The sequence below is a fragment of the Myodes glareolus genome, chromosome 7, assembly GCF_982192425.1.
Source record: "Myodes glareolus chromosome 7, mMyoGla1.1, whole genome shotgun sequence".
Classification (NCBI taxonomy): Eukaryota; Metazoa; Chordata; class Mammalia; order Rodentia; family Cricetidae; genus Myodes; species Myodes glareolus.
In genome coordinates, this window is record NC_142032.1 from 104,348,466 (window position 1) to 104,375,992 (window position 27,527).

At 41.6% G+C, this 27,527-nt stretch overlaps 1 pseudogene; it reads left to right on the forward strand.

Moving 5' to 3' along the window:
* Positions 1 to 544: 544 nt before the first annotated feature.
* On the forward strand, positions 545 to 4,730 carry LOC148121580 (fibroblast growth factor receptor 3-like; annotated as a pseudogene).
* The last annotated feature ends 22,797 nt before the right edge of the window (positions 4,731 to 27,527 follow it).

A 27,527-nucleotide genomic window follows, 5' to 3' on the forward strand; every position in this document is an offset into this window, starting at 1 on the left:
CCTGCTATTGGTCATTTAGCTCTTTATTAGACCAGATAGAGTAACACAGCTTCACCAAGTTAAGCAAATATAACATAAAAGAGTGAAACACATTTTTACATCATGAAACAACTGTTCCACAACATACAAAAATGTAACATATCTTCAATTGATATTCCACAACAGCATCCTCCACCCAGCCAAGAGAAAGGAGGGAACTCAGTGGAGGGAAAGCATTACCTACAGGGTACCTGCCTTCACTGGGCACTATATAGGCTAACTCAGGTTTGGCGTACTGGTGGAATGACCTGGCTTAGTTGCCTCCTGGGATCTACATCCTATTGGGTTCTACTTCCTGGATACCTACACGTGTGAGCCTGCCTCAAATGGAGAGAATAGCCCAAGACTGAAAGTAGGACAACTGTGGATGCAGTGATCAGACAAAGCAAGGGAGTCTCAGTACAGATGAGGGATGAGGCTTGAGGGTGTGTTGGTAGGCGAGCTTTGCAAGGGTGTACTGATTATGCTGTCATGAGTACTTCTGCCATCAGGGGCCCCTTACTGTACTCGGCCAGACCGTATGGATATGAAACTGCTGGCTGTGCCAGCCACCAGCACTGTACGCTTCCACTGTGCAGCTGCTGGCAACCCCACCCCCCCATCTCCTGGCTGAAGAATGGCTAGGAATTCCGAGGGGAGCATCGCATGGGGGACATCAAGGTAAGTCTGGGAAAGGGGCACTGGATACAGAGGGTATAACCCATATCATTTGTCGTAGACCATCCTCGACAAAATTGCCTCTTGCCAGGGTAGGAGCATGAAATTTTAGAAATAGAAGTAAAATGAAAAGTAATAAAACTGAAACTATAGAAAAGTACCAGGAGGGCATTCCAGTGAATATTGAAATTTTCCCTGTTTAGTTTTCCTTATACGTTTATATCCAAATACAAAAGGAGAAGAAGGCAACGAAAGACTTCTTTAACTTGATATAAAGTACAGGTAAAACAGTTAATTAATTTAACATTTTGAGGTGTCAAGTCATTAGCATTTTGTTGTTTAAATAGCGCAGCAACTCTAGACCAAGTATCCTGAAAGCAGTCACTTCCTAGGTAACCTTATATTACATAAGAAAGAGCAGAAGTATGTTTGCATATCCTAACTATCTGTCAGACTGAAAATAGGCTCACAGTTTTGGGCATCCATAGTCACCCACCTACTAACTTTTCCTGCAGCTTAGGCACCGGCATTGGAGCCTGGTCATGGAGAGTTTGGTGCTTTCTGATAGTGGCTCCTATACCTGTGTGGTTCAGAACAAGTTTGGTAGCATCCAGCAGACTTACACACTGGATGTACTGGGTAAGAGCCAGGCTAGGTGACTAAAGCAGGTCAGCCTCGGGCCATTGGACCCACTGCACCTGACTTGTCTGTGTCTTACAGAGCGCTTCCCACATCGGCCCATTTTGCATGCTGGGCTGCCAGAAAACCAGACAGCCACTCTAGGAAGTGATGTAGAGTTCCACTGCAAGGTGTACAGTGATGCTCAGCCACACATCCAGTGGCTGAAGCTTGTTGAGGTGAATGGCAGCAAGATAGGCCTGGATGTCAAGCCCTATGTCACCATATTCAAGGTGGGCTCTGTTGTTGGCTGCTGGTTGGGTGGATGGGTTAGCTAGAAGTGCCTTGGTCCTGTTCCTTAATTCCCTCTTTGGCTGAGGAATACCTTGGGAATGAGACCCAGGTGTTGGAGTTTCTGGAAGGGGGCACCTGAGTCTCAGAACTTATCACCTGTTCTGAGCTCCAGGCACGCTCTGTGTTACTTGTGCCCCCCCCCCCCGGACTTGTTTCCTTGTTTGCTCTGAGGCTTGAGCCTACAGAAGGATTCTCTTGGGTGATAGTTGTGGTGGCTCAGGGCAGGAGGATGTCTGCTGAACTAGTACCCTCTGACATCAGAGTACTGACTGTTCACTCTCCAGCTGCCTGCACTGTAGCACTAGCTCCACCCTGCCTTGACGGATACTTCCTGCCTCCCTCTGCCTGTAGCTTTGCTTCATAACCTCAGGTGGGGGCCACTTAAGAGCGAGTTTGGACTTTGCAACACAGGAAAGAAAAATATACTTTGAGAGACTTGGAGGTCTGGGGTCTCCCAATGTTGACAATAACTTTCGCTTCACACCTGAGCAACAGGTGACTGAAAGTATATACCAAGTTTTGATCTCTCTGATGTGCTTTGAACCTCCTAAAGACTCAGCAGTACCTGAGGCCTGTTAGTACTCATTTCTCTGCAGTCAAATTAACTGACCCTTCCCTGTTCCTATCCTCCATATGGATCCCACATTACTCAAAACAGCTTTGAGTCTTCAGTAACCACTGTTTGAGCTTCCCTCTTCTTGGCCCTACATACTGCCTCACATGGACTTCACCTTGCCACTCCTGGGAGTTATACCACCTCAACCCTTTCCCAATGTCCAGCATTCATTGTCTGGCACCAACCTATCCCCAATAATCCAAGCAGGTGACCTCCATGAACTCTGATATACCCTTGGTCCGCATCATCCACCCATTTTCAAGAGAATGTACTGTAATGACCAATATTTCTGAGCTTGAGCTGCTAGCCGATCCAAAGTGGGAAATATCTAGAACTTGGTCAGTGCTGGTGAGGTCTTATGTATACTTGGAGGAAATTCTGTGGCTGGGGGCTAAATGGCTACCAGGGAGAAGCCTGTTGGAAGTGGGATGAAATACTCCTGAGGTGGGGTCCAGGGTGAGACTCGGGTTACTCTGTCTTCATAAGCAAAAGCCCATTGCCAGCTATGGATACAGAGGCAAAGAGCCATGAGGGCTGAGGGTCCTGGTCACATACTCACTGCCTCTGCTTCTTTGGACAGGCTGACACTTGGAAATTCTCTAGGAGAAGGCTGCTTTGGCCAGGTCTTTTTGGCAGAGGCTATTGGCTTTAACATGAACAACACTGTCAAACCTGTCCCTATGGCTGTGAAAATGCTGAAAGGTGAGGAGGGAGAGAAGTAACACAGGGCCTATGGGGCTGTAGGGCTACCACCTGACTTTCCCACTTTCAACACAGATGATGCCAATGATCAGGACTTGTTGGACCTGGTGTCTGAGATGGAGATGATGAAAGTTATTGGCAAGCACAAGAATATTATCAACCGGCTAGGGGCCTGCACACAGGGTGGTAAGTACAGCAGGTGGGTGGATAGTTAGATCGGGACCCCTGAGTCACACAACATCTTTGAGGTGCCTGTTCTTCCAGGACCATTGTTTGTGCTGACGCAGTATTCAGCCAAGGGCAACCTCCGGGAGTTCCTGTGGGCACAAAGGCCCCTAAGCATGGAATACTGTGATGCCTCCAGGCTGCCAGAAAAACAGCCTACTTGGAAAGACCTAGTGTCCTGTGCCTATCAGGTGGCCCAAGGTATGGAGTACCTGGCTTCTCAGAAGGTGAGCAGAGCTGGGGCACAGGCCAGGTAGGGTCTTTCTGAGTGGAAGAGTGGATGTCAAGCTTGCTTAGGCTAGGGAGATGTCAATTTAGCACAGGTTCCTTTCATGCCTCCTCAGTGTATTCATAGAGACTTGGCTGCCAGAAACATGTTGGTGACTGAGGACAATGTGATGAAGATTGCAGATTTTGGCCTGGCCCATGATATGTACAATCTGGAATACTACAAAAAGACTGCAAATGTGAGCCCCATTCCAGGGTGGTTGGTATGCAGTGCTCCACCAGGGGACACCTGACAGGCAAAAACTCTCCCTCTGCTTAGGGCTGGCTACCTGTGAAGTGGATGGCACCAGAGTTCCTGTTTGACCGAGTCTACACCCACCAAAGTGATGTGTATGTGTCCTAATATAGGATGGGGATGGTAAGACCCAAGTCACACCTATAACAGCCTTTAGGTTCCTGGCCCTCTCAGGCTCATTTGGGCCAACAGCATAGCCCTGCTGTCCCTCTCATCCACACATCCCTCCTTGCCCATTGGTAATCTGTCCTGTTGTAGAACCATTACAGTAATTGACCAGGAGTAACAGGCCACTGCCCTCACTCTCATACAGGTGACACTTTGGAGTCCTGCTCTGGGAGATCTTTACACTGGGGAGTTCATCATATCCTGGCATTCCAGAGGAAGAGCTTTTAAAGCTATTGAAAGAGGGATACTGCATGGACAAGCCTGCCAACTGCACACATGACCTGTGAGCAAAGCATTCCTTACTCACTCCTCTAACTAGTCCCTGGAAGTGGCTGGTTTCCTACCAGAGCCCCTGGTAGGAGGCTGGTAGCCTAGGGTGAGGTGGGGATGGACAACAAGTCAAGAAACCGCAGCCATATTTGTCACAGGTATGTGATCATGTGGGAACGTTGGCATGCAGTGCCTTCACAGAGGTCCACCTTCAAGCTTCTGGTAGAGGGTTTAGATGGCATCCTCACACTGACATCAACCGATGTAAGTACGACTCAATCCTGCCCTCTCTGCCTTCTCTGATTCCTGTGTGGGCTGCTCCTCCAAGTTCCAGTGATGAGGTGGGCCTTCAAGGGCCAGCCTGAACATAGATGGCCATGGGATCAAGAAGATGCATACTAACACAGTCCTATGACCTTTTCTACCAACAGATATACCTGGACCTATCAATGCCTTTTGAGCAGAGCTTGCCAGGTGATGAGGATACCAGGAACCCCAGTTTCTTAGAGATAACTGTTCACCCACGACCTGCTGCCCCCAACGCAACCCAAGAATTGAAGGCCTCAGATGTGAGGGATCAAGAATCCCATAGACCAAGCCCCAGTTAATGTTTACGTATATAAAATTTATTGAGTCTTTACAAGTTGTATTTGTTGTAGGGTTAACACTTCTTATGTGACACTTCCTCATTTTATAGTATTGACTATTATGTTTCAAACCTAGTAAGAAAAAACAGTGAACTTACTCTTGATATTTTTTGTACTGTTACTGAGCCCTTGATTTGGTGGCTGTCTCTTGCCTATAAGCTAGCAGTGCTAGGACAATATCTCAGGGTAACTTTTCTTAGAGCCCAGCATGTGGTTTGTCAGCCCACATTGGCAGATATAGTTTTGTTAATGCAAACAACTTACTTTCCAAAAAAATAAAGAGATAACCAGTCCTGATTCCCAACTGTTCCACTTATTGATGGAGGACTGTTAACTGTCTATGTGTTACTTTCATTGGTCAATAAAGAAACTGCCTTGGCCTTTTTGATAGGCCAGCCCTTAGGTGGGTGAAGTAGACAGAACAGAATTGTGGGAGAAAGAAAGCAGAGGCAGGCAGATGCCATAGCTCTCCTCTCTGAGATGGACACCAGTTAGAATCGTCCTGGTAAGCCACAGTCAAGTGGCAATACACATTAATAGAAATGGGTTGAATCAATATGTAAGAGCTAGCCAATAAGAGGTTATAACTAATGGGCCAGGCAGTATTTAAAAGAATATAATTTCTGTATAATTATTTCAGGGGTAAGCTAGCCGGGATCTGGGCGGGAACACAGCCCACCATTCCTTATTTCTACAGAGTACAACCTACCTTCCATTCTGGCATCTGCACAATTCTATCCTCACTCTCTGTGGGGACTGGTTGTGAGATTTGTCTCTGTGTGGGGTAGGGGATAATAACTGGTGAGGAATCTGAGCCATTGACTGGTCCCTAGTGCAAAGTGCTGGACTCAGGCCACAAAGGACTAATTGTCTTACCTTTTCCTTCCCAGTGTGTGGGCAGCTAGGCTTGGACATGCTTGTCTGTGACCCAAACTACCTGGCAGAGCCTCAGGGTTACCAGGTTAGAGGTTCCAAAAAGGATTCAAGAGAGTTAGTGTCCATAGGAGGGCACCTTAGGGTGTGAAGGATGTACTCGGACTGCCCAGCTCCCTGACTGCCTTGCCAGAGGAAGGATCCTATGAGGACACAGGATGCTCAGATATATGTAGTAACTTCTGTGGGAAGGAAGATAGGCAAAATCCCTGGTTTAAACAGTATACACTGATAGGGAATGCCTTTAATCCCAACACTTGGTCTATGAGACCAGTTTGTTCTACAGGACAAGTTCTAGGACAGCCAGATCTATGTAGAGAAGAAGCTGTAGGTCTGGATGTTGGTTGGTTCCCCCACAGCAACCAAACAAGGGGCACCAGACAGCTTCATACCGAGGACTCAGAGCCATGAAGATACCTGGTGACAGTGAACAGGCAGAAGGAAGTAGTTAAACAGCCTGAGCCTCCTACTCAAATCTCCCAAGTCCTATTGAAGTTAGGTTCCTTCTGTTGTGTCTGGTTTCCTCTGATCAAGAGGAGTTTCTCTACCCAGATGCCTTGCCTTTTGGACATGGGTTATGATAATGACAGTTGATTTTCTTGTTTGCTCTGGGTAGTACTGGGAATAGGCTGGTTCCCAGTCTGACACTCCTGCTTACTAACATTGGCCTGTGGCTGGCCATCATTCTGGGTTGGCTATGGAGGCTCATGCAGTTGCATCTGTCTTACCCTCAGTGATTAAAGTACCTACTGCAGCAATTTGCCAAAAAGGCAATCTATGTTCTGTGGGAATGTGGCATTTTTCTGATACCTAGGACAGCCCGCCTTGATTGACTTCCACATATAACTTTGTCCAGCTGTCCCCAGTGACTGGGGTTCTGAGCATTTGATCTATCACCACTGTGACCCAAACCTTGCTCTTAGCCTGGGGAAAGAGCACATTGGGGTAAGGTATTGTCAGACTGGTGTGTGGAGTTGGGGGTTCATAATGGGGGAAGGACTATGCATACATCCATGTGCATCTACTGTCCGGGTCACAGGTATAATTTATGACATCTCTTTTTATTAATTGTTGTTACATGCATGTGTATATGCACACAATTATATATTGCTAACTGTAAACCAGTCATTCTGTATAGCTAGCAAGTTTGTTTTCAGGACTGGCTATTTGATAATGGATATCCAACTTGTGTGCTCTTCCTTGGGCTCAGAAAGTTCTATAAAAAGATGAAGGAGGTTCCTAAGACTTAGGCATTAAACCATGGCTGGGAAAACTGAAACTGACAAGATTAATAAGGCCCTTTCCCTCCCAAGATTATATAGGTGCTGAGCAGGACAGCTGAAATGGTGAGTCATGCAGAGATATTCAGGCTTCTGGTTTTCATGAATCACCCATTTTAATATGAGCCTTGGTGGTGTTGTTGCATTTGAGTCGTTCAGTAAGAAATCCCTTACCTGTACTCCTGTTAATTAACTTCAATAAACTCATTAATTCGAGGGACTAGGAATTGCACTGTCTTCCCTGGGAGGCAGTCAGGTAATGAAAGGGGGAACTGGTAAATAATACCAATGGTCAATTTCTAGATTCCTTTTGATTTTCTATCCAGATACATTGCAGGAGGGTCGTGTTACCATCAACACAGATACAAAAGCATAGTGGGCTTTTTCTTCTATCAGCAGACTCCCTCTCCTAGCTCTTTGGTTCAGTCCAGATAGATATGTTCAAGGTTAGTTCTGAAGATGTTCACCTGAAGCTGCAGGTGGTCATAACTCTTGTGAGTTAACTATGGCTATGTCATGTCGAAAAGACAACATTTCACAGCACATCTCCTCATCCTCAGTCACAATATTCAGGACATATTTCTATAATACTCTCTAAGTCTATGGTGAGTGGCTTTTCTTCATGCCCCATAGAGATCTTAGTGTTCATGGTCACTTCAGCATTTTGAGGTTTCGAGGCTGTGCATTTATGGCTGCCTACTACATAAAGAAGAACCTCTGACCAAGATTGAGAGCCGAAGAGATCTATTTGTAGAAATAGAAATATCTACAAAGCAGTTACTAGTAGCATAATCTTAAAGGGCTATGACCCTTCCAGCCATGGTCTTCTGATCAGGTACTGTATACGGTACTAATTTCTTTTTGTTGTGCAGATCAGAAGGAAACTAATTACATGGTAACTCTCATGTCACTGTTGCACCAGTGATTTCTTTCATATTTTCTTGTCTTTTAATGAAAAGTTTTAATTTCATGAAATCTTATTTGTTAATTTTTTGTCTCATTTCCTATCAGATGAGGGTCCTATTCAAAAAACCCTTACCTTTGCTTAGAAGTGGGAATATTTTCTCTACCATGTCCTTTGACATTTTCAGGGTATCAGGTCTCATTCTGACATCCATGACCCATTTGATGCAAAGTCTGTGTGGTAGAAGATAAGGGACAGAGTTTCATTTTCTGTATACTAAAAAGAGGTTTTCACAATCATATCTGAGACAGTATCTTCAAATGCAAACATATATATAATGAAACACAAATACATAAACAACATTGCACTAGATACTCAGGAGAGTATTCTGGTTATCAACTGTAATAGGTGGTAAAGCTCTAAGCACTCAGACGAAAGCATGGCAACCACTTGCATTAGAATAAATTTACTTCCTAATGTGAGCAAAGGATCCCATTTATAAACCACATTACATGAGGAACATCAGTACCACAAACCACATAAAGATTCTTTGGGAATCTGGATGGAGCTGGTGGCAAATGCTTGTCATCCTTGCAAGGAAGAGGCCTACCAGGTGTTCAAGGGTAACTTCTGTTATAGAGCAGCATGTGCTATGAGAGATTCTTAAAATGACAATGGGCTCAGTAACTTTCACTTTCCTATGCTGAGCAGTAGGCTAGAAATCTTGGTATCTTGTAGAAACTGCTGGAACCAACACCATTGCTTGTTCTCTTGGTCAAGTGCATTGACAAAAACAAAACCAAAGCTCTCTCCAAAACTCATCTGCCACTGTTTTGCTCTATTCTTTTGAGACTGGAGCCCTAGATGGGGCTGGCCTCAAATACTTGCATCTGTTCTGTCAGTCTCTGCAGGGCTGGGACTCAAGGCAGTCATTGCATCCAGTCACCTCTGAATATTCACAGATTCTCACCCTCATGAGAACATGGGCTGTGAGAAGTCACCAGACTCTGAGGCGATGATGGGTCTACCAGCTGTGAGACCCACTTGTCAGAGGCCCTGAGTCAGGTCTCCATGGCCTGGGGGCTGCTCTCACCATGCTGAATTTCACAGACCTCTTCTTCCACTGCCTCAGCAGCTCCTCAGCAGCTCTTTTAACAGTCTCTAGTGTGCACATGCTCAGTGTTCCAGACCGAACGTACATGTTGTCAGGGGCAGGGGTGGAACACTCCCACCCTAATTTCTCATTGGGCCAGAGTACCTCTAATGTGGACTTAAACCACATGTTATTTATATTGGATGTGCTTTGTGTCACTCTATTTGGAGGCTGGCACTTTCTGGTGGGATGTAGTGTTGGTGGAAAGGATCTGGAGCATCTCAAGGGGGACAAACCTTAAGGAGTATCTGAACACTGGGGTCTGAATATTGCAGGCCTCTGGCTCCACACAGGAAAAGTGAGACACTCTGGCCTCCCTGGCCTACTCATGAGTGACAAGGGAGGGCCTTGTGGTCAGCACTGCACACCTATCATCCCACAGTTCTTCCTCTGCTTCTCTTCATCTCATCTCATCTCATCTCATTTCTCCCAGCCTCACAACAGCTGGACCACAAAACCTCTTTGGCCATGTATGGGAGGCTACCATATAGCTCTGCTTTCTTGCAAAGAGAAGAAAATTAAAATGAAAAGTGGTTAGTCAGTTTCTGAAAATCTCAAAGCTTCTAGTATATGACAGGGACCCTACCTACATCAAGTCCTCACATAGGTAGAATAGACTTTGCTACTACTCTGCAGAACTGGCCAAGGCCTATTGTGTCTAGTCCCACTAACGAAGTGGTACCTGATGTTGATTTTGTACCAGGTCATCACTTGGTGTTCCTGTGACTCAGCATGGACAGGGAGCTTGCATCACTCAGCCTGCATCCATATCATTCCCCGGCCCCAGTGATTTGATAAACATTAAGAATGTAGAATGACATAGTCTCTCTTGCCTGAGAAATAACAAAAGCATAAGTTCGAGTGATTTTATGAAAATTAAAATAGGAACTCTCAGGCAGAAGGAAAAAGAGAAAAAGGATGTATCCTGATAAACAGATTTTTAAAAAATCTACTGTGAGGTTTCTAAGTTCTACCTTGTCTCTTCCATCAGGTTCACTTTTAGGACTGAAGGAGTTGTCAAACCAGTTGCCAAGATAGGGAAATTGTTTGGAACTGGAGATAATGTTTAAAGGAGGATGCATGTGCCACTTTCATCACAGTGTCTTATTCAGAACTTAGTCCCTGCAGATTTCAACTCTATATCAGCATGACACTATGAAAGGCACAAATACAAGGTTTTGAGAGAGAGGAAACTGGAAGATACGTTAGGTCTCATTTAAGCTCTGTAGTTGCTTCTAGAGAGGGCAACCTAGTAGTAGCTATATAAACTCAAATTACATGTCCATTATAAATGCAAATTATATAGATCTGACAATCCACTTTGAGAAACACATTTTATTGGGTATTGTGGTACATGCTTCTAAACCCAGAAATTCTAAAGTTGAGGCAGAATGATTATAAATTTGAGACAAACAGAGAGTAAAATCCTACCTCAGATAACAGAAAAAGTGATGAGATGTCACATAAATGCTGTCACAACAAGAGAGTCGCATTCAATCTACCTTTAAAATATAAATCACAAACACCATGAAGCCTCTCCTCCATCTCCCACCAAGGCCTCTTTTACGACAGAAGGTGTTGTTGAACCAGGTGACATTTATGAATGAAATACTGTAGGGGCTGGATTATGCAAGCCCATATTCCTACGTTGTATGGCAATCAGAATTCTGAGCAATGTGGCAAGGCACAATTTGCACCTGCCACACAGAGGTGATCACTTAGCCTTTTGATAGTAATACAACCGGATGCTATCCAAAGCAGGTAGTCAGGATATGCTAATATGTTGTTCTGCTCCTTCTATTGTAATTTAGGAGCTCTCAAGCGTGTTTTTTCAGCCTATGTGACAGAACAGGCATAGATGTGGATGTGACCTAAGTCATTCTCCCTGCTACCTAGAATGCTACCAGAATGCTAATGAACTTCTCCCTCAGTGTACATTTTGCTATAAAAGCTATTTGAATAATAAACTTTTATTTCAGGTTATTTCAGTGGATAAATTTCAGGATGTGAATTTTGGATTTCATGAAGGATATCTGAAACTCCCTCCCAATATAGTTGTGTGAGTTGTGTTTTCATTCTCACACCTCCACTCTGGTATGAGAAATAGTTTATGTCTGGGCTGGTCCCTGACATATTGTTACCCTGCAATGTGAGGCTCCAAGCACATGGAAGAATGATCAGAAATATGAAGGAGAATGTGAGGAACCCATGAGAAAATTGCACCACAGATGGAAAGGTAAGGAATGAGTACTCAGAAATAACGGGTAGAATTTAAAAAAGCATGTAAGTGGGAGAGTAAATCAGAAATAAAAAAACATAAACAATAAGGTATGTATATTTGACAAGTAGACAGTAGTCAGTTATGTATATTGGCAGCTAAAGGAAGTTAAAGTGGAGCAGAAACAAAGGCAGAGATATTTAGAGTCTGTAGGCATTCTGATCACAAAGATGCAGCTTTTATTGCTGCTGAATGGGTAGGAAGAATGAAGGGAATATGGCATTTGGCCCACAAATGACCTAGGTTACCACTGAGATTGTCCATGCACATGCGCTGTAGCTAGCGGGGTTTGACCCACATGCAGTAGGGAGCTGACTCTAACCTGCCTGTGTGGTGGAGCCAGAGAGGCCAGCAGGTGACCAAGTTCAGAGAGCTAATGTTACCTCCCACACTCAGCACTCTGGGCACAGGGTTGTTTAGGCTATCCTGAGGTTTTGTTTTCCTTATGAAGTTGAGGACTGTTCTTTTGAGGTCTGTGAAGAATTCTGCTATAATTTTAATTGGCGTTTGCGTTGAATCTGTAGACTGCTTTTGATAAGATTGCCATTTATTGCTATGTTGGTTCTACCATCCAAAAAGCATGGGAAGTCTTTCCATTTTCTGATGTCTTAACTTTCTTTTTTCAAAGATTTAAAGTTCCTGTCATACAGGTTTTTTTCACTTGTTTAGTTAGAGTTACTCCAAGATATTTTATGGTATTTGTAGTAAAGGGTCATATTTCTCTGATTTCTAGATCAACTCATTTATCATCTGTGTAGAAGAGGTGAATTTAGGTTATTTTCAGGTTCTGGCTATGACAAAATAATTCTATGAACATAGTTGAGCACATGTTCTTATGGTAACGTCAAGCATCTTTGTGTATAGGCCCAAAAGTGGTACTCCTGAGTCTTAAGGTAGTTTATTGCCTAATGTTCTGAGAAATTGCTATACTAGAATCTAAAGTGGATGTGCCAATTTGCATTCCCTACCAGCAGTACAGGAGTTTTTTCTTTACCCCACATTCTCTTTAGCATAAGTTAGTGATGGAGGAGGGTTATCTGTCTATTGTGTTATTTTCATTGGTCAATAAAGAGACTGCCTTGGCCCTCTGATAGGACAGAAAATTAGGTAGGCGGAGTAAACAGAACAGAATGCTGGAAAGAGGGCAATGAGGCAGACACCATGGAGCCAGCCACCAGGTCAGACATGCTGAATCTTTTCCGGTAAGCCACCACCTAGTGGTGCTACAGATTATTAGAAATGGGTTAATATCAAGATATGAGAGTTAGTCAGTAACTAACTCTCTAGAGATAATGGGCCAGGCAGTGCTTAAATGAATACAATTTGTGTGTTGTTATTTCTGGGACTAAGCTAGCCGTGCGGGAGCTGGGCAGGATGAAAAGCAGGCCTGCCCTGCAGCCCCTCACTACATATGGCGCCCAACAGGCAGTCTGGACTATGGAAACAATGTTGCAGCTTGCTTCTTGGCAAGGACCTTGAAATGCCTTAGGAGCTTTTGACTGTTGTTTTCTCCATACTCCTTAGCAAATTAAAGACCCACATGGTCAGAAAGAGAGAGAGAGAGAGATACAGTAAAGAGAAATTAAAAAAAAAACTTCTAAATGATTTAAAGTCCTTAAAAGAAAGAAAGAAAGAAAGAGAGTATTGGATATGGTGATACACATCTTTAATCCCAAGGCTTGGGAGGCAGAGGCAGACAGACCTCTGTAAATTCAAGGTGTGATGGCAGACACCTTTAATCCCAGCACTGGGGAGGCAGAGACAGACGGATCTCTCGGAGTTCAAAGATAGCCTGATCTACAGAGGGAGTTCCAGGACAAAGATATACAGAGAATCTGTCTCAAAAAGTCAAAAGTTAAAAGTAAAAATAAAAGAAATAGAGGTTAAAATAAAGCCACGTAAAGATGGAAAATACACAGAGAATCTTGATACTGTATGCTATTATGCTCTCTTTGAATTGTTTGAATGCTGAGAAAGGAGCAACAACTGCTAAAGGACTTTTGTTTATAAATGCTGCAGAATTAACCCAAGATAGTTATTTTGAAAATGCCTTGGCTTCAAAATTGAAGTCAAAAGGTATGTTACTTTGGAGAAGAGATTTTGCTTTTGTTTCCACAGAAAATGAGAGGCTCTGGATTTATTCAGAGTTAAGAAAAATCATCTTTGATCAAGGGAGGCCACCTGAAAAATCTCCGACAGGAACAGATGGCCCAGATGTCTGAGTTCTTTATCCAGAACAGGTTTAAGACTGCTGCCTGAGATGATCAAGACTCACAGGATACTTCAGTCAGGACTTGATCATAACTCTAAATTTTTCTTTAGGTCCCCATAAGATTATCAGCGCCCCCAACCAGCTGGAAGTAGCCTGGAATACTACACTCACATTCCCCAAAAATGGACTATGGATATTTTCCTTTGTTTTTGTTTTTTTTTTAAAAAAGAGAGGGAAGTGGTGTGGGGAGAATTGTGTGTATTCTATCAATCATGTTTTAAATAAACGCTGATTGGCCAGGCAGGAGGTGTAGGCGGGAAAACTAGACAGGAAGTGGAAATGATGCAAGGAGAGCAGGCGAATGCTAGGGAGGAGGAAGCTGATTCCTCCCACTCCTGCCCAGACCACCGAAGCAGCAGGATGTAAGCTGCCCCACTGAGAAAGGTACTGAGCCACATGGCTAAAATAGATCAGAATAATGGGTTAATCAAGATGTGAGAATTAGCCAGTAAGAAGCCTGACCTAACGGGCCAATCAGCATTATAACTTATAGAGATCTTTGTGTGATTTCCTCTGAGACTAAACAGCTCGTGGGGCTGGCGAGACAGAAAACACAAACAAGCAGGCCCGACCTCTTCATGTTACAAGTTAGTATCAGTGTTTTAAATCTTGGTCATTCTTTTAGGTATAAGTTGTTTGATTAGCATTCTTTAATGGCTAAGGATGTTGAGCATCTTTTAAATGTCTTTTGGTCATTTTAGATTCATCTGCTGAGAGGTTTCAGTTTAGGTCTGTACCCTGTACTTTTGTTGGATTATTTGTTCTTTTGATGACCAATTTCTTGAGTTCAGGTCTGTACCCTGCACTTTTGTTGGATTATTTGTTCTTTTGATGACCAATTTCTTGAGTTCTTTGTATGTTTTGAAGTTGATTAGTAAAGATCTTTCCCCATTCTATAAGCTGAGTTTTGTCTTGTTGACTGTATACTTTGCTTTATAGAAGCTTCTCAGTTTTAAGAGATATCATTTATTAATTGTTTCAGTGTCTGTGCCACTGGGACTGTATTTGAGGTACACCAGTGCATTGTAGTGTACTTCTAACCTATTTTTCTGTGAGGTTCAGTGTGGTTGGTTTTATGCGGAGGACTTTAATTCATTTAGAACTGAGTTTTGTGCACAGAGATAAATATGGATCTACTTTCATTCCTCTACACATTGATGCCCAGTTATGCCAGCACCATTTTTTGAAAAGCTTTCGTATTTCCATTTCCCTGTAAGCTAGGCAGACTTACAACTTATAAGGAGGATAGTTTAAAAACTTCCAATTTCCAATAGACAGCTTATAGAAGCTGCCAAACAGGTACTCAAGCAGGTAGAGTATGTGTAGGCCCATATTTCTTTATGGTGTAGCAGCCAAGCTCTGAAGTCATTGGGCAGAGTCGAAGTGATCACATAACCCTGGAGACAGGCTGTCTCTGCCTGACAAAGGTCAGGATGTTGGCTGCTCCTTTTCTTTGTAATTTAGAGGATGCCTTATAGAGATGCTAATTCAAGTCAATGTGACAGCTAGCATACTCAGCAGACAGGTAGATATGCATGTGACAAAAGGCCATTCACCTGGTTGCCTACATGACAGAATGATGATGTATTTTCCCATCCAGTTTATGTATTGGTATAAAAGATGTTTGGAGGATAAACATGAGGAGATCTTCAGGAGAGATCTTTAGGAGGAAGAAGCCGGAGATGCCCTTTTCCGTAATAATGGTGTAAGCTGTGTCTGGTTATTCCTTGCCCCCCCGTACCAGTCCAGTTAGGGAAAATAGATATTTGTGTTGGAGCCACATGGGCTCTAACAAATATGCTGTACAATAATCAGCAAGTACATTATATTAATTTTGATTCAGCCTTAGAAGCATGTAGAGTGAATACAAAACTTATTTCTACAGCAGTTTAATGAAAAAAAATGGTTTGCTTTTTATGACTGCACCTTCCCATTCTGCCAGTTAGAATATTAAACTCTTAATTGAAAGCAGGAGATTGAACAGTACAAAAGAACAGTGTGGAATATAGGGGATGTTTTATCAGAGTACTGACTATGATCAATGTTTCTTATACTAAGAAATAAATTAATCGATAATTTTAAAGATTCTTGGACAATTGTGTTTGTTCAGTTAAGAAGCCAGATTAATAATCTATTCCCCGCTGATTGCTGCTGCTATTTGCACAACTATATTTTGCTAATGTTATAGTTAAAGATTCTTTAAAGTATATTCTGCTAAATTTTACAGATGGTTCATCCAATGGAAGAACTGCATATATGGTTAATGATAAAAAGGAACTGTGGAGTGTGCCTGTAACTCCTTGAAAACAGCTTAAATGGATAAACGTTGCAAACAGATTCTGGCATGGTGGCACCAAAGTGACCTTTGTTAAGGCAAGGTGAAAAAAACCCTTGTAATGAATTATAAAAAGACCCGGTCCTTTATTAATTTTGGGTCCAGAAAGTGTTTGTGCCTTTTTTTCACAGAAAGAAAATAAAGCTGGATGAGATGACTGCACACACAGGAAAGGAGTGGCAGTCCGATGACATCATAGCTGATCACATCCCCATAGAGGGGTCGGAGTGAAAGGAGTTGGATAACAAACCCACAGTCTTCTCCACCTCCACAGAGAAGAGTGCCCCGTTCACGGGACCTGATGACATCACTCTGCATTGCTGGATGCCATTCTGAACTGCTTCCAGATACTTGGGACACACAAAGTCACAGAGGTCCTGCTGTACGATGACTACAACTTGCTTACAGTCTGAATCCTGTTTACTTTGGAGCTGAAATGCAGACTGAACATTTGACTGTTTTAATCTTTGGGACACAGAACTCATTTTGATTAAATATTGGACCTGCAAACTAAGACCTAAGCTTTCTTCTCATGGAAAGAAAGACACAAAATAAGAAATGATTGAAGCCCTTCTTCACTTAAGAGGGGGGGCTGGCCTGAGGGTTTAACTGCTACTCAGAGACTGGAACTTGTATTTGATAGCAGCAATGTCATTGGACTCTCACCTTTTAGAAAAAAACTTTCCTTGTCTTTTGATTAATATGGATTTAAAAAAGTGTGATATGTTAAATTGTGGATTTATTGTTAATTCCGATTCTAGAATTATAGTATTGATCTGATAATGTTTGTAACTGCTTTTTGTTTGAGAAAAGTTTTGACATGCCCTGTAAATGTTTGGACTTAATGCATGTTAAGAAGTCTAGATTTTGATAAAATCTTATCAAGATTATCAAGAGGTGCTCTAGACCAGCTGAAGAAACATTTTCAACTCAGGCAATCTTTAAATAGGAGACTATAGCCTTTAGGAGCAAGCATGATTATTCATAAAACATTATGATCTCTCCTAACGAGAAAGTATGGCTCCGAGACACAGAGCCCAAAGGTATTTCTCTCCCTTAATCTCTTTTATTCATAGAGGTCAGCATCAGAGATGGGTTTGAAGCTTCTCCCCAGATGCCTAAGAAGGGAACTCGCACAATTAGAATCCTTGTTTTTGATGGTAAGCATTGGTAGATGAAGGAGTCTTTACCTAAGGCGAATACAATCTGCCCTGTTATAGAAGCACAGGTTTTATTAAAATTAATATAAGGGAATGGATTGTAGGGGGTGGATAATACGGCCCCATTTTCCTATATTATATGGCATTCAGAATTCTGAGTGACCTGGCAAGGCACAATTTGTACCTATTACACAGAAAGTGGTCTCCTAGCCTTTTGAGAGTGAGACAACCTGACGTCATCCTAAGTAAGTGGTCAGGCTATGCTAATGTCATTTTGTTTCTTCTATTGTAATTTACGAGATCCCCTGGGGAAGAGGTGATTTTCAGTCTAAGTGACAGTGCAGGCATAGGTGTGGATGTGACCTAAGTCATTCTCCCTGCTCCCTAGGAAATGGATGCTAATGAACTTTACCCTCAGTTTACATTTTGATATGAAAATGGTTTAAATAATACATGGAGGTGAATTTCAGGATGTGAATTTAGGATTTCATGAAGGATCTCTGAAACTTCCTCCCTATAAAGCCGTGTGAGTTGTATTTTCTATCCCACACCTCCACTCTGATATGAGAAATAGTTTATGTCTGGGCTGGTCCCCGGCAGAAAATATGTGAATATATGTAACTGTTGAAGACACTGAGTATAAAAGAGCAATGCATACAGAGTGTAAAAATCTCATATATTCACCAGAAAAAATGTATAGATTTACATGTTCTAGACAGTAAATAACACACTATACATCATGGTTATTTTATATATTTTAATGTTCTATGCAGTAAATGCCACACTGTAAATCATGGTTATTTTTATATCTTTGCATGTTCTAGGCAGTAAATGCCACACTATAAATCATGCTTTTTTATATATATCTTTACATGTTCTAGGCAGTAAATGCCACACTGTAAATCATGGTTATTTTTATATCTTTACATGTTCTAGGCAGTAAATGCCACACTATAAATCATAGTAACTTTTGTATATTTACATGTTCTTGATTGTAAATACCACACTATAAATCATGTGTGTTTGTTTCACATTTATATTTACTTGTTCTAGGAAGTAAATAAAACACTATAAATCATGGTAATTGTTATATATTTGTGTGTTCTAGGCAGTAAAAGCCACACTATAAATTGTGGTTATTTTCAAGATAGGGTTAATGTGTTTTGTTTTGACAAAATCTCAATTGTTTGATTTTACCAATAAAGACTCTAGAACTAGATGCTAGGTTAAAAGCCTGTTAGCTCAGAGAAGCAGAGAAAATACCAAGCTGACCTCCACTGGCATCCCATCTCTTCCTATCTCGCTCTGTGTATCTGTCTTTATCCTCTTCACTATCCTGACTCTCCATCATTTTTTCTTAATGATCCTAAATTCACTTCCTGTCAGCTGGTTGTTTGTTCTGTCTCTTGATTAAGTAAACTTGACTTTATTAAACCTGTTTACAGTATTTAGGCAAAAAGCTTTTGGGTTAAAGGTGTGTGCTGGGGCTGAGTCACACCAAAACTGGAATTGATTTTTCACAATCTCAGGGATTACAGTATGATCAAATACCCTGCAACAGGTGAGGAAGATTTTTAGTTCATAGTTTTGAAAGATTCATGAGTAAAATGTATATTTTTGCAATTTACAATCTAAAGTAATCAGCAATAAGAAAAAAATATATTTTATCTTGAACTGAATGTTCTTATGTTCTTTAGAGCAGCAAGAAGTCATTTTCCCCCAAACTAAATTCTCTAGTCTTGCATTCTCCGTACCAACCTCAAGTTGACAGTCACTCGTAGGATGCTTGCCCTAGTCAGGCAGTGCTGATATTCAAAGGAGTTGTTAAGTAAACATTTTGATGTAAACAAAGACTTAAATTTACCTCTTCTGTTTTCATACTGATGTAATTGTGTAATAACCATCACAATATGCATAGACCCATACACACACATTATTATACACTTACAGAATTTCTTTCAAGATTGTGTTTTGTGTGTAGCTATGGCTGGCCTAGTATTCACTTTGTAGATGAAACTGACCTCAAATCTCTGGTAGTCTTCTTGCCTCATCTCATGAATGCTTGGATTATAGGTGTGTGCCACAGAGTCTGCCTGCTTCTACCACTTTAAATAGTGTAACCACTACTAAAATTGGAGTGTACAACAGTTCTGGACCCCTCCATAGCTCTCTCATGTTGTCCTTTGTCATCAAACTCTCTAATGTCTAACCCCTGCCAATTGTTCTACGTTTCCTGTTCTTGTAGTTTATCTTTACCAATACACTGTATAGATAGAACCATACAGCTCGGATCCTTTTGACATTGATTTATCCACTGAACAGGATACATTTAAGATTCATGTATGGTTCTGCATGTATCAGTGAATTCAGTCTTACTGCTGGTGAGTTTTCCATTAGTTGAATGTGTTAGTTTGTTTATTCATTCACCCGTTGAAAAAACTGAGTAGTTTCCAGAATTTAATAGTTTGGGAATATTATGAGACATATGTGTCTTTATATAAGTGTAGGTCTCACTTCTCTAGTTTTATCAGGAGTGGTATTACTAAGTTTTGAGGTTAATTTATGTGTAACTTCAGGCTAACCTGCCCTTAGCTCTCCATATCCTCTTCAGTGTTTGTTGTTTGAAGCATGGTCTCATTATGGATTTCAGTGGTATTTCCCAAATGGGTAAAAATGTTGAGTTGTCTGCAGATATGCATGCTTGTCACCTGTCAATCTTCTGAAATGAAGTATCTGTTCAGAATGTCTGTCTACTTTTATTGGCCAGTACACGGTTTTTGTAGTAAATTTGTAGAAATAGGTTTGAAGTTTTCAAAGACCTCATAGACATCTGATTCCTAAGAATTTCCTTTATGCTTTTGTTCAGCCTCTTGGCAACTCAAATGGCTTCATTTTTCTTATCCAGTGACTCTCCAAAAAATAATCATCCTACAAACAGACAGTTTAGTCCCTGAGTGAGCTCAGAATGAGGTCACATAAAGTAAATCTCAGTAAATAGGGATTAGTGAGATAGCTTATTGTGCAAAGGTCCATGCTGCCAAGACTGACAAGCTGAATTCAAGTTCTAGGACCCAGATAGTGGTACAAAAGACCTGACACTAAATGTATGATTTAGAAAATCTACATGTGTGTGCACACCCTCATGAGCACACAAACTTAGACACAAATTAATAAGTTAAGTAATAAATTAATATGAAAAAGAGAATCTCTGTAAGTAAATCTACTCCACTGGACTGATCAAGTGGAGTAACTATCTGGAGAGGGTGTGGGCAAGAGCCCCAAACCTCTTCCACCCCCTGTAGTGGTTTCTAGGGTGTTGTTTTTCACATGGATTGCCTGTTTTCAATGCCAGAGTATAGTCTGTGTTATTAAAGCAAATTGACAGCACAACTTAGAGTTTAAAGCAAACTAAAATGACATGATGATTACAAAAATGAGAAACCCTTGGTTTCTGTAAATGATCTGTATATAATATATATTATGTGCATTGTGAATGATTTAATTAAATTGATAATAGTCCATTACCTCATATAGCCAACAATTGTGAGAACATTTGAGATGCCCAAGCTAATCCTTAGAAACTGTAAATATTGTTAATACCACACAAAAAGGGAGAATTAAAATTGTGTAACGTTTCACTAGATGGCCCTTGAAATAGAGCATCTGTGTGGGTTAAGTATAATCTATAGGTTGCTTTTAAATGCAAGAGGGAAACATATAGGGAGAGCCAATGTGATACCATATGAGAGACTCAACCTGACTCAACACTCTTGACCTTTAAGGGGAAAGAGGCTGTTAATCAAAGAAGGCAGAAAGTTTCTAGAGGGTAAAAAAAGAGATAGAAACATAGATTTCTGCTAGGGTCTCAGAAAGTTTAGTCAACACCTTAACTTTAGTGGTGAGAAATGAAGGCTGATAGGCTTCATCTTACATTCATACACAGTTGTATGCAGAGTTCAGTATCTCAGTCTATTGGGCTGAGGACCTAGTTTCTTGCTGGCTCTTGACCAAACACTTCTCCCCATCGCCTGTCACATGTTCTAAGACATTTCACAGCATTTTAACTGACTTTAATCAGAGGAAAGGAAGATAAAAACCAGTTTGTTTATAGCCTAATCTTGTGAATTCTTTTTCTCACCAAGACTTTGAAGGGAATAATTGACAGTTAAATGTTGCATTTTTATAAGTATAGCATATTTGATAGGCATATGCATGGTTCTGACTCTACCTACCATAGGATTATTTCTATTGTTGGGGCCCACAGGTGTGAGTCCATTCCACCCTGACTAGTGTTTAGAGAGTTTGAGCTTGTTTGCTTTCTCAGAGTTGTTAACTATGGGTGGCTATAACACAGAGATCCTGACCTAGGCTTTGGCTATTTAGTATTTTGAGTATAAAGTTGTATCTGCTTCACCTGGACCAAAGATCATAGATGCTCTGTCTATTCCTTGTACCATGTTAGTGAAGTATGCTCCATTCCCCATCCCCTTTTGGAATGGGGTATAAAAAGGTGTGGAACATAAACAAGAACAGACTCGGGGTTCAGTATTCACTGAATTTCCCTCCCAAAGGCTGAGATTAAAGGTGTGTGCCACCACCACCTGGCAATATTCTATTTTATAATGCTTTTTTATTATAGTGAAAATATTTAACAGTATTCTTTCCATAATTCACTGTTTGAACAAGATAGCATAAGTGTACTCTAAACTATGTAAGAGCATTATTTTGTTTTGTTCCCTGTATACCTCTGTGGAGAACAGCGTGTACTTAAATTTAGTTGTGGATATAAGTTGATGAGCTTCCCAAGTTCTCTGTTGAAATTTGTTAGAAATAGCTTTTGCTTCTTGCAAATAATATCATCTCTTCATTCTTCTCAACCACCCCTCATTCTTATACATATTGTTTATTGAACAACTGTGTACACACAAACAGTTGTATTTTATATAAAATTCTGGACAGTAAATAGAAATTTTAAAATTTATTTCTGTAAGCAACAATATCACTGCAACCAAATTTTCAAACTAAAGCAATTTGATTCAATTCCAAAATGAAGTAAGCCAGACAAGACTATCAGAACAACTGAATTCAACAGTAGGAAATAGCATACCATCTTGTTCAGTCCACAGCCAATGCATATATGTATTGAAGAGAATTTTATGCCCTCATTTCAAACCCTCCCAGTTCTGGATTCTAAAATAGTGAGAAATACAAAGCTGGAAGTTTCTGATTTTAATCATTTTAATTAGAATGGAATTATCTAACTGATACTTATATTAAAGAACAGTTAAATTTGATGAAAGATATTTTTTCTAAATTGAAGAACAGTATCTAATGTTATGAAAAAGTCAGAAGCCTCAGTTTGTCTCCTAGTTCCCATTACTCTAAAAAATGAAGAGAAAGCATGATCAAGAGCTTTCTGTTCATATTAGTACTGAGGCTATTCCTTTTTGTTAGACTATATTTTACTAATGAAACATTCTTTTAGAAAATAAGTTTAAAATATGGACAGTCCAAAGAAAGGAGAGTGTTCATAAATCTATAAGATGAAAGTAATGAAAGTATTCCAAAATAAAGTTATATTAACTGCAACACTGCTTGGCTAGTGACTCAGGCATATTTCTAGCTAGCTCTTACACCTTGAATTAACCAATTTCTATAATCTGTGTGTCACCACAAGTCTATGGCTTACTGGCAAAGGTTCTGGGTGTCTGTCTTCTTTGGCAGCTACATGGCATCCCCTTGAGTCCACCTACTGTCTTTCTATATTTTTTTCAGATTTCCTGTCTGACTTTACTCTGCTAAGCCACTGGCCAAAACAGTTTTATTCATTGACCAATAAAAGCAACACTATACAGGACTTCCCACATCAATCTTGAATGAGGGAGCAATTTGGGGGCTATCATGAAACCTGGCACCAGAGAAATTCCCATGAAACCACGAGGATGGTGCCAGCTAAGACCCTAAGCAATAATGGAGAGGGTGCCTGAACTGGCCTTCCCTTATAATCAGATTTTTTACTACCTTAATTCTCATCATAGAATCTCCATCCAGCTACTGGTGGAAGAAGATGCAGAAATCCACAACTAAGCACTGGGCCAACCATCTAGAGTCCAGTCAAAGAAAGGAAGGAACAATAATATGAGCAAAGGGGTCAAGACCATGATGGGGATACCCACAGAAACAGTTGACCTGAGCTAGTAGAAGCTCACTGACTCCAGACTGAAAGTGGAAGAACCTACAAAGAGCCAAGTTAGGCCCTCTGAATGTGGGTGACAGTTGTATGACTTGGAAAGTCTGTGTGACCACTGGAAGTGGGACTAGAATTTATCCCTAGTGCTTGAACTGGCTTTTTGGAGCCCATTCTTTTTGGAGGAATACTTTGCTCAGCCTAGATATCTGGGGGAGAGCCTTGGTCCTGCCTCAGAGAGATGTGTCAGACTTTGTTGACTCCCCATGGGAAACCTTACCCTCTCTAAGGAGTGATTGGAGGTGGAGGGGGGGAAAGTGAGCTGAGTGGGAGGAGGGTAGGGAGTGGAAATGGAGATAGATATGTAAAATGAGAAAAGATTGTTTTAGACAGACAGATAGATAGATAGATAGATAGATAGATGGATGGATAGATAGCATGATGCTAAAAAAATCTTCAGGTTACAAAAGGGGATTTATTAGAGTAGCATGCACAAGCACAAGATGCTTTACAGTCTCCTGGTTGTCTGTCAGGCTGGAAAGCCAGATAATCTAGTAGCTGCTCTGCTTTAGATATAATCAGTGATGCAGTCCCACCCTGAAGATGAAGGCTGGAAGCCTCTGAGAGCTACTGTTATAGGACTGTGCTGAGGGACTGGAGAATGAGATGACATCCAAGGGCAACAGCAGCATGTAGATGCGCTCTCTCTAGAACAGTGGAGTTTGCATGTGATGGCTGTTTCTCCTCTTTCACACACATGCTGTTGGATGGCACTGCCCGCATTCATCCTATGTCCTCCCATGTTCATTTACTGTATTACATGCCAATCATCTCTAGAAATGCCTTCAAAGACACAAAGAGATGCTTTATTAATCTCACAGATCACTATCTAATCACATTGATGTTCAAGATGAGTCATTACACAGCCAGGGCATGGAGTTTGGAGATAACATTTGCCTTGAATGAAAGAGTTTCAAATTCACTTTGAGCCTGAGGATATAGTTCAGGGATGTTTGTAAAGCAAAGTGAGAGCTGAAAGAAAGTGGTACGGCCAGTGGCATGTGCATGTGTACTCAAACCTCACAGTTCTCATGGGTCATAGATTCAGAAAATGTTGGCATTAATGTGAAGTGAGGTCCCCCTGGGACACTTTGCACAGGCCACGTGAAGTGTTGATGATTTTAACAGAGCTATCCTTCACTCAATTTCTCCAACAATAACCACCACAGATGCCCTAGAAATGGATAAAGCATGACCACTCTGGGGTGGCCAGGTTTCCAACTAAAACTTGGGGCTTTATTTCAAAAAATGGGAGAGTAGTCCTTACTAAATCGAAAAATAAGCTTTTTTAATTGGTACAATGACTATCTAAGCTACAATGTCCTGAACAATGTATTTACTATGTGCACATGGTTCCTTTTAGCCCCAACCTTCCGCAGTCACACAAGAAGTCTTAGGCACCACAGCTTCAGAGATCCAGAACCTACTATTTCCCAGCCAAGGGCTACTCTGGGGGCTTGTAGGAGTCTAAGCCCATGTTAGTAAATGCCTGGTCTCTATCACTCCCACAGAGGACCCTGACCTCAACTATTTCTGGAAGCACTTTATCCTCACTTCCATATGAGTCATCATAGGCTTCATCCCCCTACTCTGCAGCATCCTATGGCCCCTGACCAGACTTCTGGAGGGGAAAGTAGACACTGTCCTACAGATGCTACCAGGTTGTGCATAGATCAAGAGGCTAAAAGGTGATGGGAATGTTCAATGATTTTTGCATGTCTGATCCTGAGTGTCTAGTTCCCCCTCCAGATCATCTGCCTTCTGCCTGCCTCTGACCTGAGCTGCAGACTGGGACAGAATACCTCCTTCACCTACCCACTAACACCCCCTTATGTCCTTGCATAATCCCCAAGGACTCTGGCTGGCTAACTCCCTAAAGCATGTATGCAGTCCATCCACCCAGCCCAGAATTTCCCTATTGTCACCATCACATCCAGGACACAGATGAGGTGTCAGAAATCTCAGGTCACATTTGGGGAGGAGACTCTGTAGAAGAAACCACACTCTCAAGGGTCAGCATGATCAGAAAGAGCTGCTCACTCATGCAAAGTAGTTTGGACTGTAGCCTAAGTAAGTGGGGAGCCAGTGAAAGTCATTGTATAAAAGAAGGATATGGTTCATTGGAAAGCTCTTCTTGGTGTAGAGCTGGATGGGGGGAGGGTGGGTAACAAGAACAAGTTCATTCTCCATTTATCTCTCATCCCCAAATGTAGCTGAACAGTTGAAAAGCAAGATTGCTTGAGGCATAGTAGGTGCTGAATAAACATTTCTTAGCTGATTCTATTTGCTTAAGTCAATATGATGTCACAAATATTCCAGAGGAAAAACAGGAAGGACCCTTGGGCTGAGGATACCTTATTCAAATGCTTAGCACCAACAATGCTTCAAGTTGTATATGTGGGGTATTCTGCAAATATATGACCTTCAGGGAAGGTTCAAGGAATGAACAAGGAATGAATGTGTTTCATGCACACTGAAATACATATCCTGAGGTTGCTCTTATATAATGTGTTTAAGTTATTAAACATGAAGCAAAGTGCTAATTAATCATCCACTTGTGTCTTGTGATGGTCCCAGAGCTGCAGACTTAGAACATTTGGAATACCTGTGCTAGAGAAGGTGGGGTTGAGACACCTGATCCTTCACTGGTCAGCATTACCAGGCATTGCTGGAACAGCCTCCCCTACTGATTCCGGGACACCCTTTAGGCAACATGACAGGAAAGTTTAATGAGAAGCCAGCACTAAGATAGGAGGGTCAAGGGAGCTAGCCTATGTTTCTGGAAGTCAACCCATCTCCCACCTGACCAGTTGAGATGTAAGAAGCAGTTTTCTGGAGTCCTGAGGGGTGGGAGGCCTAACTGTAGAGGGCCCTGATCTCCACTTACAGAAGAAAATTGGAGTGGAACACTGGTGTTTCTGTCCCCGAATGGAATCAGAAGTCAGGTGGGGTGATTTTCCATACCTGCCCTGTGGAGCTGGGGACAGTGCAGTGTTCAGAGAGTGAGACAGTGGGAAATTCACCTGGAAAACCCCAGACCCAATGTCTGGGAGATATCTGACCAAAATGACATAGTCCTGCTGAGAAAACAACCCTGACCCATGGGGTGCTGCTTTCTCCAAAGAAGCCCCCTAGCCACCAATGTCTTCCTGGTCCTGCAGGATAGGGGATGAGTCAGGTGTGGCTTCTGGGGGAGGGGGAAGGGAGGTGTTGTGCTGGTTAATTTGTCAACTTGATACAAAATGGTCTCACCTGGGAAGAGGGAATCTCAAGTGAGAAGTTGCCTCCACCAGATTGCACTGTAGACATGTCTGTTGGCCAAAGTCATCATTAATGATTGATGTGGGAGGGCCCAGCCCACTATGGGCAAGCAAGGAAAGATGTGTGCTGTACAGAAGATATATGGGACAGGTCTGAACTGAACTGAGTGTTCTCCGTCTTTTTCAAAGTTTTGTATGGGTGTTTGGTTTGCATGTGTGCCTGTGTACCTGTTGTGAGCTGCTGAGTGGCTAACATTTCAATCACTGTGACTTTTTCAGTTTAATGTTCTTTGGTGAGTAGTGCTATGAGAACTCAGTGCCCTTCTCCCCAGTGATATATGAGTAACCAGACCAAGCAAAAGAATTGTCTTTATAATAATTCTTTACTAGCAATTCCAATATCCAATGCATCAGTGGGGTTTACAATCTTAATAGGCATGGGGGATTGATGATGGGCAATACACAGGTAATTCGATATCACAATTATTAATCCTACTAATCCTAATACATAAAACCATTTCATAACCTCAATTCAGCTTATCAATTATTCATGAAGCACTTCTTAACCTTAATGCAACTTATCAATTAACATTTCCCAATACGAATAACAAACATTAAATATATGTATTAAAATATTGATTTCCCTTAACATTTCATGCTCTAATATTAATACTAATGTTTCAATAACTTTTAACAACTCACACTCTAAACACATGTTACAAAGTGCTCTACTTAAATAATCCTGCCAACACACACACACACACACACACACACACACACACACACACATTATATGACCTGATCTGTTCTATAAAGGGCTGAAAGGGACGGTTAGGTTTCTTCCAGCTGGAAGTCCAACAGCACTGGGTGCTTGATCATGAAGCTT